This window comes from Lagopus muta, chromosome 2 (genome assembly GCF_023343835.1).
Source record: "Lagopus muta isolate bLagMut1 chromosome 2, bLagMut1 primary, whole genome shotgun sequence".
NCBI lineage: Eukaryota > Metazoa > Chordata > Aves > Galliformes > Phasianidae > Lagopus > Lagopus muta.
This window is the reverse complement of record NC_064434.1, coordinates 35,264,201-35,277,378: the sequence shown is the minus strand read 5'-3', so window position 1 is coordinate 35,277,378 and position 13,178 is coordinate 35,264,201. Positions and strand designations below refer to the sequence as shown.

Sequence of the window (13,178 nt, the reverse complement as noted above, 5' to 3'; positions counted from 1 at the left end):
AATGTAAAGTAAAAACTTAAAGAAAAATGGAATAACAGAGAAGGGAAAGTCCATGTTATAGAGGCTTCATATGTCTGAAACATGTTCCCAGAACAAGGCAGGATTTTCCTTCCAGCCTTCTGCTTCCCCTCATGAAGCTCAATACTCATGTCTTTCATTTTCCATGAGAGACACTTTCCAGACATGTCTCAATTTAATTCTTAGTACATATAGGGGGACCTGAACATACTAAGACTGAAAGGCAGAAAAATCCTACTAAGTGAAAGCAAAAAACAAACAAACAAAAAAACCAACAGCCACTACCAGACTGCCAGTTAAGAAGAGCAAAACACAGAAAAGAGGGTATGGAAAAAAATACAACACAGAGGGAGCTGGCTTTTAACAAGTCTCGGAGGAAGTCCTACAACAGCCATTGCGCAGAACACCAGCAAAAGCATGAGAGACACAGATCCTCCTCTGCTCTCTCACAAAACCTTTTGCAAATGTTTTTAAACTATCTTACATTCTCTTCACGGCTCATCTGTGTTCAAACTTGTGACTTGTGCAGTGGTTCAGTAACCACTGCAAGGAGCACAACTAGCAAAACAGGAGGAGATTCGTAAAGAAACAGATCAAAGCAGACCAGACAATTCTTAAATCAAGGATGAGGGAGTACACCTAGGACAAAAGAAAAGAAAAAAAGAGAAAAAGAAAAAAAGAAAAAAAAGATGAAAAATACAGAGAAGCTCTTGAAAGTAGCAAAAGAGAGGAATTTGGCATGGGAAAATGAGATGGCAATGCACCAGAGAAAAGGTTGAGAGGCACCTTCTTTACTTTAAAACCACAACTGTGGCCTAATAGGGCTAAAACACACTTTGACACTTCAGTGCAAGCAGGAGCAAATCACATGCCTGAGATTTTCTTCATCATGTTAACTACTCTTGTGATAGTAACACGTTAGAGAGAGTTTACAAGTAGTTTTCTACTGAACATTTTCCACCAAGAAAGCATATCAGCTTCTTTTGTAACATATGTTATTTTAGTCGGGCTATCTGCACGTCAATACACTCAGCCTATTGTTTCAACAGCAGTGCAGACCTGCATTATATAAATTGCCCAATATCATATCATCTTGGCTACAGATTTCATTTCTTGGGATATGAGACTTCAGTGAAAATCATTATACAGTGAGACAGGGAAACCCAATCCATGGTTTCTTTGTTTTTTTTTTTGTTGGTGGTGGTTTTTTGTTTTGTGTGTGCATTACTATTATTATTTTTTATTTTAAGTGTAAGCCTACTACATTTCTTTCTGGGAAGATGTTTTTCACACAGAGCCAAGTTCTTTGAGTATTATTCACATGGACATAATCACTGGATTAAGTGAGATTTGATTAAATCAGCTTTCGATCTGATACAGCAAAACAACAAAATACAGCACTAAATTAATTTTTAAAAGCCTTTGATAATATGCACACCTCTTTAAAATATCTAATAATGTAAAGTCTAATTGAAAGTTTTGTTTTCCTGGTCTCTTTCTGAGGGTTAATCAGTAAACTAAAATTGTGCTATACACAAGTTGTTGATAACATCCTGCCTATAGGCAATACTATTATTCATATATAAAACAATGGATTTTTGTTAAGAGTAATTATTTTGGTGTCATTTGATTCTTAATTTTAAATTAAGCAAGGCCTGAATATTTCATTTGCAGAGCATATGAGGTGTGGTGGGTTTTTTAAAATGCTACATGGTGAAATCTGCTTATTTTTACATTGTAAGCATTTTTGTGCTATCCTGTTTTTCTTGAATGACCATGTACATTTGGAGAACTAGTAAGTGTAAGATACACAGACCAGAGAAACCGCTCTGTTGGCAAAGAGGAGTGAATATGCATGTATATTGCTTTAAAATATAAAGCATGGGAACTAATAAACTATGGGATTGTTTGTTTGTTTCTTAAGTATAAAGCACAGACATGCTACAGTTACCTGCTGCTTTATTTAAAATAAATAAACTAAGTTATTGAAAACAATCAGACTGAGACACTACCTTTATGGTTAACGTGTTTCAAAACCTTAGTATTTTGGAGAAAATAATAGGAAATAACCCCACAGAATTATATGAGAATCCATTCCCTTAATATAAAACATTGCAGCACATAATGCAGCTGGGGCCAGCCTAGAGAAGAGAGGGCTTCAGGGGAACCTTATAGTGGCCCTCCAGTTCATGAAGGAAAGGTGGGGAGGGGCTTTTTGTAAGGGCATGTAGTGACAGGACAAGGGGAAATGGCTTTAAACTGGAAGAGGGCAGATTCAGATTAGATACTAGGAAGAAATTTTTTACTGAGAGCGGTGAGACACTGGAACAGGTTGCCCAGTGAAGCTGTGGATGTCCCTCCTACCTCAGAAGCATTGAAGGCCAGGGTTGGATGGGGCTTTGAGCAACCTGGTCTAGAAGGAGGTGTCCCTGTCTATAGTGGAGGGGTTGGAACTACATGATCCAACCCAAACCATTCTATGATTCTATGATTGTAATTGTGTGAAATCCCTCCATATTTCTATCATCTACATTGCTAACCCCCCACCTTAGCTTACAAGAAAAGCCAATTCAGAGGGTTTTTTTCACCAAAGCAGAGCAAACATGTCTTTTATGAGCACTATGGAGGCATTAAAGACACCGAAAGATTACCATTTCAGTGACACTATTAGTTCCATCTCAGAGAAACAGAAGTAGATCCCAGGATAAATGGGCTTTACTTCGCAACCTTATGACTAAGCTTCAGCTTAGTCAAGGGAAGAGGTTCTTCATTTCAGGTCATGAGATGGAGAAAAAAAAAATGAACATTCAAAATGTTGTGGGTTTCTTTTTGATTTTAGTCTGCCCAGTTCTACAAAAACACCACTACCTGTTTTCTTGATTTGTCTGGGAGCTGCCATGATGAGCTCATCCCATGTAATTACACTCAGGCACTTGTTGGATGCGCAAAACCACGTAGGATGGGTAAATAAATTCATAGTAATACAGTATTTCAAAAACAATTATTAACAGCTAGAAATACAGGCATCCAAATTCTAGATGCTGGATTTTGAATAAAATATGCTTCTAGCTTCCACACCAAGTACTCCACTTTGAGGATTAAAAACAAAAAGAAGAAAAACATGACATAGCTCTAATAACTGAAGCTGCAGCATCCTCATTTGTATGTCTGCAGTTGCTAGACATTAAAGAATAGATTATCTGAAAGAGTAATGGAGTGCAGAAGCCAGAAATCTGATTCCAGACTTCTTAAGCACATGTGTTGGTGGACAGATAAGAGGGAACTGGGAGAAGCTAGAAAAAAAAGCTGATTTAGGTTTTTTTGTTTGTTTGTTTTTGTTTAAAGTTACTTCTGTAAGCACAAAGTGAATCCGGGAATTCTTTTTTTAAAAATAGTTTCTTTTCAGTTAAAGAAATTCTCTCAAAGACTGTATACCTGAGATTGTAAATACCACTTAGTGCCAATTTACTGATGTTGCATGCTATGTGATGCATGCATTCACACTGATCTTTTAATTTTGCCATCCACTTTTTTAATGTTAGGTCCCCGTCTTACTTTCAAATCCTCATTTCAAAATCCCAATTGAGAAAAGGACTGGATACCTTCTGAGCAAGCAGAGGAGGCTGCACATAAAAATGGTCAACCTGATTTGAAAAGTAGGAAAAACAAGGATTAGAGATGATTTACTCTAAAGAATTTGCATTTGAGATCTGTCAAGCAATTTCACCAGGGAACTTAGGATGGAATTTGTGGGAATTTAATTTTGACTAAAATTTAATCCCAAAATAGCATACTCAAAGTAAGCTGGGATGTGTTTGCAATGTAGACTAGTTACAGCTGAATGCTGATTGTTTGGACACAAGAAAAATGCCCAAAGTTAATGGTTTGAAATGATTTCAAACTGAAAGAGGAGAGATGTAGATCAAATATAACAACAAAAAAAGTGGGTTTTTTTTTTTTTTTTTTTTTCTTTTTTTACTATGAAGGTAGTGAGGTTGTTCAGAGAGGTGGTTGATGCTCCATACCTGGTGACATCCAAGGTCAGGCTGAACTCGACTCTGAGCAACCTGATCTGGCTATGGGCATCCCTGTTCATGGCAGGGGAGTTGACCCAGATGACTTTTAAAGATACCCTCCAACTAAACTACTCCATGATAAACCACATTGGCAATGAGTTTGCATCACTGATGTAAAGCTGTCCTCAAACCATGGTAAACTTTGTCTGGCCTGCATACAGTAAGCATATATACAGTAAGACAAGCCTCAATGGACATGCTACATTTCAGGGTCAAGCAGTTCTCCTGCTGCACTTAGAGAAATTCACCTTCTCTCTGCCTTCACCTGCACCTCAGTCAACAAGGTGAGAGCAAGAGCCAGGCACTGAAGGCTGGAAGCTCCACAGCAGCTCGTGAACATGAGCAGTTGGAACAATGTCCACTTTACTATTTATTTAATTCCGTTTTTGAAATCTGCCCCCTCAAAGGCTTCAGATCAAAGGCTGCTTTAAAAAAACAAATCTCGGTATTACAGGAACTAAGCAGCTAAGGGACAACAGGGGAAGTCCTCATCTGCATAAAGAAACAACTAGAAGAGATAAAATGAATGGTACAAAGAAAAAGTAGTCCATCTTTATAATGGAGGGACATTACTCATGCAGCCCCACAGCCATCTGCACTATGAATACATTGTGTTCAATATACTCCCTAATGAATCCCAGCGGGGTGACAGAGAAAAATTACAACAGTTAAGTGACAAATTTTGCTGGTAATACTAAGCTACTGAGGATGAAGGCAAGTGTTGATTGCTAAGAGATACAGAAGGACTTAATGACAACCAGTAACTAACCAGTAAAAATGTGGGTGAAATTCAATACAATTTAAATATAGACTGATATTCATGGCAAGAAGAAACACCTCGACTTCATACGCATAATGATGGGCTCTGAATGACTTGAAAATGAGATTTCAGTTTTTTAATAGCTCACTCTACAAAAGCACAGTCAACAAAGCAATGTAGCAATTATTACAGCAGAGAATGAAATCAAAACCATCTTTATTCAGCAGTGTAAAATATTGAACTGCACCCTGAAACTTGTAAACAACTCGCCTCCCTCTTCTGAGAAAAGAATAAGCAAAACTAGAAGTTATAAGGAAGTATAACACAGACAGTAAAAGGCCAGACATAATTTCCATTTGAGGAATAATTAAGCAGAGGAAAATCAGCTTGGAGAATACATGAAGGCATCAGGTGAAACCAGCCATTGTCAGGCTCAAAACAGAGCCACTTCTCATCTTTTTCCTCATACAGAACAACTTCTCCCAGCCTATTTCCTACTCGCACTCCCTCCTCACTGACACATGAACCTTAAATGAGGAAAAGGAGTTAAGGAAAAGACACACCATCCTTCCCTGTAGTAAAATGCACCCACATAACGCAGGCCACTGAGGTGCCCAGCTAAAACTCTGAGGCAGTTTTGTTGGACCTGCAGGCAGTTGACCTGCTGAGCCACTGGCCTCTGGACAAAAAGAACCAAAAGAAATCTCTGGAGATGGACAGTCCTGTCCTAACAGCAAATGAAGGAGGCTGCACTCTCCCTACCTTCAGGTTGACTGAAATAACCTGATTTCTGAGAATGGCTACACAGAGAAACAGCCAGCACTTGCAGTCTGTTCTTCCAAGTTATGGCAAAAGCACTGTATCCTACCTCAGTTTTTGGAGGCTGTTCTGCTAGGAATAAAAAAGGGCTGTTCTGCCTTGCCCCAGCCCAGCCTTGCCTTGCCAAGCCTGCCACTCACTGTACACACAGGCATCCTCATTTACTATAAGGGCATCAGAAAGTGAAGCGGATTTCAACCTCAGCCAGTGCTTGCGAGGTGGGGATTTCTTACAGCTGGGCCTTTCCAAGCTGATTAAGTGTAATCGTACAGTGAACAAAAGGATCCGACTTACAGCTGATTACTCACTAATAAAATACTGTACTGTGAATTCCCAGCTCAGCTTATCCCATACTGAAATCTCCCATTTGTATCAATAGACCTGAACTGTAGTTGAACTGATGCAGGGCACTCGAGCACACAGCAGCTGTTCCTGGAAGAAACTTGCCTGCCTTTGAAAGAAATCAGCATGCATTACAGCTGGAGTACAACCTCCTGTGTGGAAGGTTGAACCTACCTGTTCCAAGGGCTATGACACGATCCTCCACAACCTCCTTCCAGGAGAATTCCTGACACAACTCTGACTAGGCCAGAAGCTAGAATTCAGCATGTCTTTGACTATCCAAACCCATGAAAGAAGTGAATGTTGCAGGTAGTATAACAACAGGATAGCAGGAAAGAAGCCTTTTAACTACTTCTTGCTAAAGAGCTTTTTCCACACCACCAATTTTTTGGGTCAGATAACTCTCACATTTGCCTGTAAGGCACCACATAACAGCACGTAAGAATGATAGGATGCTACCTGTCTAAATATAGCATTTATTATTACGTTTCCTAGCTACCTTCAGATGCTGAAATAAAAAAAACAAACAAGCTGGTTGGCAGCAGCTGCTATGACGTCTGCCTTCCACTCAGTCATCAGGTAGCATTCAATGAAAAAATGTGCCACTGAGACAGTACTTCAGTGGTACTGCTGCCAACAGAAAATCTATCCAAACATGCAAATCTTAGATCTTGGGACTAGACAAAGGTTTAACTGACAGCATTAATGAAAATGGAAGAATGTGAAGATTTTAAACCAATAACAATTGAGAGAAAAGAAAAAAGAAAAAAGAGGCAGCACAGGAAAAGAGCGTAACCTGATTTTATAGAGAAGCTGCAAAAAACTATGACAAAAAATATCCTCGCAAAGATTCAGAAGCTGCTATCAAGTCTGAAAAAGACAAAGGGATAAGAATGCACTGTTCTTTCAACATCTGGATTTAAACCAGAACAATAATGTCAATGAAAGACTGCAGATAGCAGGTGGATAATTCCACAGCCTCTAACTGCCCCAAACCCTTTCTGAAGGTTTCAGCCAGACATAGTCTAATAGCAAAAGTGGTCAGAAAGAAAACAACAGAAAATTACTCGTGTAAAGGAGTCTGAGCAGGCTACAATTTCTGCAGGTATGGTACACACATAAACAGCAAATTCTTAATAAAATATACCTGAAATTATTCATTGCAATCATTGTTAAAAAATTCACTCAAATCCTGAGATGACATGTGACTACCACCTATGGTCACTTGCTTTTATAAGAAACAAACACAAAGATGGCACTGTCTGTATGCTATTGAAGCTGACCTATCTGAAACAACATAAGGGATTTTGACTCAGAAGCAATCAGCACAATAGGATGGTAGCTGTTAAGATGTCTCATTGCAGACGCCAATAAAATCAAAAGAAAATTTCTGCCATGAAATTCAGAAGTTCAAACAACTGCTTAGTTCTGTGCTGGGACTCTGTAGATAAGTTGTTATAGGTGTAATGGGCTTGCATGATCTTACAGAAGAGTACAACTACCACACCTGTAAAGCCACATGCTTCGGCCAGCAGCTTCAACTCAGGCTTAAAGTAATCAGCATCTCAAACTGCGAAAGAATTATTATCCTGCTGCAATGTGCACACAGTGATGCACATCTTCACAGAATTAATTTCCATCAAACCCAGATGTATTTTTCAGAATGCAGATGAAAATGCTTTTGTCCTTTTCTATGTCAGGTCCTACATCCAAAAAATTTATCTTCACCATCTCACTTCACAAGTGCAGATGGTGCTTAGATGTGGAGGAAGGCAAGTCAGGAGAGACAAAGGGAAAGCAAGGAATATGCCCTCCGAAGAAGCTTGGCCTAAATCAGGGTTTAAACAAGATAAGACTTCATGATTTGAAGAGTACTTAAAATACATATTTGATATATCACAGCACAATTTAAAAAGTCTTGTCTTTCTTGACACTGGGCCAAATAATTACTTTTCCTTTTCTCCAGGGCTGAGGCAGACCGACACTCAGTGTGTCACCCCACACCTACTCCAGAGCCATGACTTCCTCTACCCTCAAGCATCTGCAACATCCACACTAACTGCTGCTCTCAGAATCCTCCTTTTGATTCCAAGGACCCTGAACTTGCCTGAAGCATCTTTGATATGAGGAAAGGCTGAATAACCTGGGTCTGTTCAGCCTGGGGAAGACTAAGGAGGAATCTGATTAATGTTTATAAATATCTAAAGGGAGGTGGGAAGTAAATGGACAAGGCTGGGCTCTTCTCGGTGGTGCATAGCAATAGGACAAGAAGTAATGGCCTAAAAATTGAACACAGGAAGTTCCATACAAACATGCAGAAGAACTCCTTTACAGTAAGGGTGATGGAGCACTGGAACAGGCTGCCTAGAGAGGTTGTGGAGTCTCCTCCTAAGGAGATACTAAGAACTGTCTTGATGCCTACCTGTGCAACCTTATTGTAGGGTACTTGATTTGGCAGAGGGTTGGATTCAACAATCTCTTGAGGTCTCTTCCAACCCCTGCAACTCTGTGATTCTGTGAATTTCATGCAACACATGGTGGGATCACTGACAAGGATCTATGGGAACAAAGTGAAGTAGTTGAGGAACAACGTAACTGTCCACAACCTTGTACCATCATACGAGCTAGTGTACAATCATGTCCATGATAGTGCATCAAGAGTATACTGCTAAGGATAGCAGTGCACCCAGATAATGTAAGAATCCACACTGCCATGCAGTATTAACTACACTGCCCAATGCATACCCACTGAGCCCAACAGCATTGCTTCTATAGGGCAGCTTCCTCTTTCAACACACAGCACAACTAGTAGTAGTAACGTTCGGGGTTCTTTTCAATCAATACAGTAACATTAATGTTTCATTTATTAAATACTAAAAAACAGAAACCTCATAACAGGTGTTATGTGAAAACACCTGTATGGCCAGATCAGTGCCAACATGAGCACAGACAAACCACTGTCATACAAACCACAACTTCTAGAGAAGCAGTATATTCACAACAGCCAACATGTATGCATTTGAAAGCTATGCAATAGATAAGCCAGGAAACTCACACATTTATTCCAACTCTTCCTAATTTTTGAGCACCTACCTTCACAGCTCAATACTCTTTTGGATGATAAAACAAATATGTACTAGAGGAGAAGAAAAAAAATGAGAAAGAAGTCATAATACGTAATTCAGCAAGGCTTCCTCTCATTACACGTGTTAATAAGAAAATTACACGGACAACTGATTTTTTTTATTTACTCTCAGTTAAAGAATTAATCTTTACACTGAAATATCTATTGACCCTCTCTGTTGGAGAGGGTCCAGAGAAGGGCCATGAAGATGATCAGGGGACTGGAGCACCTCCCCTATGAAGACAGGCTGAGGGAGCTGGGCTTGTTCAGCCTGGAGAAAAGAAGGCTGCATGGTGACCTCATTGCAACCTTTCAATACCTAAAGGGAGCCTACAAACAGGAGGGGAATCAACTCTTTGAAAGGGTTGATAACTGCAGGACAAGGGGAAATGGCTTGAAGTTGAAGGAGGGGAGATTTAGGTTGGATGCCAGGGGAAGTTCTTTACAGAGAGAGTGGTGAGGTGCTGGAACAGGCTGCCCAGAGAGGTTGTGGATGCCCCATCCCTGGAGGTGTTCAAGGCCAAATTGGATGGGGCCCTGGGCAGCCTGGTCTGGTATTAAATGTGGAGGTTGGTGGCCCTGCCTGTGGCAGGGGGGTTGGAGATTCATGATCCTTGAGGTCCTTTCCAACGCTGGCCATTCTGTGATTCAGTGATTTACAAGCTATACTCACATAACTCATGGTTGGATAAGTACGGATGACAACAGCAATTTTAATAACCCTTTTCCATCAATCTATCTCAAAAAATACAGACAAAATAGACAAACAATTTAAGTGCGAGAACTTAAGAGTCAGAAACAGAGGTCCTTCAGCGTAATCAGAGCTTGAAGAGCTGTGATTATAAAATAATGAATTAAAATCAATGAAATGTTACGAGTTGCAATTTAAATCAAAATTCATCTCTGCTTGTATTGCTCCTAAATAATCACACCTTGTACCATAAAGCCCATTATTACCTACTACCTGTCAAGCACAGCTTAGTTTACAACATGTAGAAAATAAAGCTGTAATTGGAATTCATGTATATTTAAAGTTTACTTAATTAGCACTGTATAATACTTAGAATTTTAATTTTTGTAATAAGTGAATTTGAACTTGAAACAGGAATTTTTAAGAAATCACTTCATTACTGTAAGGCCTTTAGTAATTAGCCCACATATAATTATTTGTTTGAATTAGAATAGTCAGAAATTAAAGTATTTTTTCTGATTGAAGCATTAGGATGAAAAAAGCCTTTGGTTCAATTTCAACAAAACATTCCAACTAAGTTTTCAGCAAGACACTAAAACCATAGTTACTTTAAAAATATTTATCATTAAACTGGTGGCTGAATTTATTTTTCCAAAGCGATGCACTTCTGGCAAATAACCCATGACTGCAATCAGAACATAACATTCTATAATGTGCAGATGAGGGCTTCTCACCATTAGTAATTTTTGCCTCTGCCAGTGCTTAGAAACATTATGTCTTTGAACTCCTTTAACTAACTCTAGTAAAAACAAAAAACTTCAGCAAGTACCCCTTCAATCTATTACCACTAATATCTGAGATGTTCTGGAGTAAACTGAGAGACCTCTAAAGAATTAAATACTAAGAGCAACTGCAGCTGCCAGAGATACTGAAATTTTATTTCTGCTTTACCTCATGTAAATTACTCATCCAGATGATAATCTGAGTTTTGCTTAAAAACTTTTCTATCTAACATGCTGCTCTGTTGAAGAATATTTTCTAAGGAAAATAATAGCAACAAGGAGCTAAAATGACTTATTTCCCACCCAGTCCTTTTTTTTTTTTTTTTTTTTTTGCCTGAAGCAATTACAATTTATTAATGTCTCATACAAATATCTTTCTAGGTCTGTCTTGCATGTGAAATATGGTACTTCATTTGTAGTTTTAAATAAAGTACTTCCTCTGCTGACATGTTGGACCAATGCATCACTAAGAAAAGATATGACTATGAGTTCTCTGCATGTTTATCATAAGTCCTGTCTGCTGAGGAAAAAGAGGAATTGCAAGCCTGAAGCTAATGAAAGTAAATAAAACACTGCTGTCAAATGATATAAGCAATTTAAGAACCTAAAAGTGTTTTACAAACATTCTTTGTTATGTCATCTGTCCAAACAGATAAATATTGTTGGTCCTATTACACAAATATAGAGAGTAAGGGGCAGGAAGGTTTCTTCTTACATGACAAGATGTCTCACTGGCAAAGTCAAGCAAAGGTGAAGGTAAAGATAAATGGAGAAATACAACGCAGTGCTTAATCACTGTTACCATACCCTACAAGTACCTCAGTAATTAAAATATCATTCATCTAATCAAGTGCAAGAGAATATAAGATCAACAGTGTGAACTCCAGAACATGCCACCTCGAACAGGGCATGATCCTAAGCCACGTGCTGCAGGTTCACTACATCAGCATACATCAAATCAACACTCTCACCATTTCTGTTCCCAAAAAAACTGTACAAAAACCTTACAGGAAAGATTCTGCATGATCAAGAGGTCGATCACTTTACTTCTACCTATCCATTACTGATTGTTTTATTTCTAGTGCTCAAAGCCTGTCTCCAATGTGAGACTGAAAACACAGCGTAGGTGAATATCAAGAAGCAGAGGAAAGGAAAAACCAATCCCAGCTGAGTACCATCACAAAGTCACTTTTAATTTGACTGAAGTTTCTTTTCACACAAACTACTGGGTGAGAATTAAGGTGAGCGCTGCTGTTACAGGATTCCCATCCGCTCCTGCCAGGGGCAATGGGCCTCACTGGCAGAAGCAGGCGTGCAGCACCCAGTATCTATGTGGGCTGCACTGACCTCAAGCTCCTACTGAAATCTAAAGGCAGGTGCTTAAAACATGATGCAGCTAGCCCACAGTATATCTGCTACATTCAGTGGATGTAACTGATATTTTCTACTCAGAAATTATTACTAAATTCTGAGTTACCATCACCATGCCATTCCATCTGCATTGTAACTGATGATTGGAAACGCAATTGTACATCTCCAGAAACAGTATGTTACCCAAGTAACCAGGGAATGATGATTACAAAACATTTTGGCAGGCTTGAGCTCCAATTAAGTTGTTACAAAAACTTCCTGCACACCTGGACACATCACACCGAAAGCAAACAAGTTAGGTAAATAACATTCTCCTGTGAATAAAACCATGCATTCTACCTACCCTACTAGGGGATTTGGACCATGCCTAGCCAGAGCCACAAAATCGTTCAGTCTTGGATACATTTTGCATCTTTGAACAGAGAAGGATTTACTGATCTTCCCAGTGGGTTCCTGCTTTAGCATGAGGAAGACATTTTAAGTCCATTCAATAACTCCAAGAAGGTGGGGGGGGGGGGGGGGGGAAATCCACCCCTCTACCTGCCTCTGGGGCATCTCGGATACCTCTCAGTGCTCTCCTTAAACATGAAAGGTATTCAGCAGCCGTTCAACGTGCCCTTTGGGTCACGCACACGCTAGAAATCCCAAACATAAACCCAAATAAGTGCAAAAATAAAAGCGTAGAGAGCTGCCTATGTTCCCGCTGTAGCACGCACCTTACGGCAGGGCACGATGCACGCTGCACTTTATCGAGGTTTGCAATAGCGGGACCCGCAGTCGGCCCCTACTCACAGAGCAGCCCCAAGCTCGCAGCGCTCCCGTGGAAATCTCCGACGAAGTTTTCAGGTGATGTCAACAACAGGAAGGACGACTTCGAGCCAGGTTTCCATTTCTCATCAGCCGCTGCCTTAGAAGTTGGGAGAAGAGCGGGTTTACACCAAACCCGACGCGGGCTCCGGCACCCCGCCCCTTTCCCCGAGCCGGGCTTCCCCTTCTCCTACCGGGGGCCGCGGTACGAAACGCTTTCATCACGCGGACATCGGCCCCCGTTCCGCGGGGCCCACGCCCCTACGAGCGCGCTTCCCACGGCCCCCTCACCTCCGTGCCGCCGGGCTGCGGCTCCCGGACTCGGCTCCGCGCTGCAGTCCGCGCCCGGGACGAGCCCCACCACCTCCGCCGCCAGCCCGCCCGCCCG

The 13,178-nt window shown here is 40.4% G+C and overlaps 1 protein-coding gene across 4 annotated transcripts in view; it reads right to left on the bottom strand.

Annotated features, from left to right (window-relative positions):
- ANKRD6 (ankyrin repeat domain 6) overlaps positions 1-13,178 on the bottom strand; it is a 112,081-nt gene extending 98,903 nt beyond the window's left edge. Inside the window, exons 1-2 of one of the 4 annotated variants that reach the window (XM_048937792.1) lie at positions 13,082-13,178; positions 12,700-12,890 (exon numbers count right to left, since the gene is read on the bottom strand). The gene's annotated coding sequence lies outside the window, so the exon portion shown is untranslated. The other 3 variants (XM_048937795.1, XM_048937793.1, XM_048937794.1) reach the window with 3 other exon arrangements.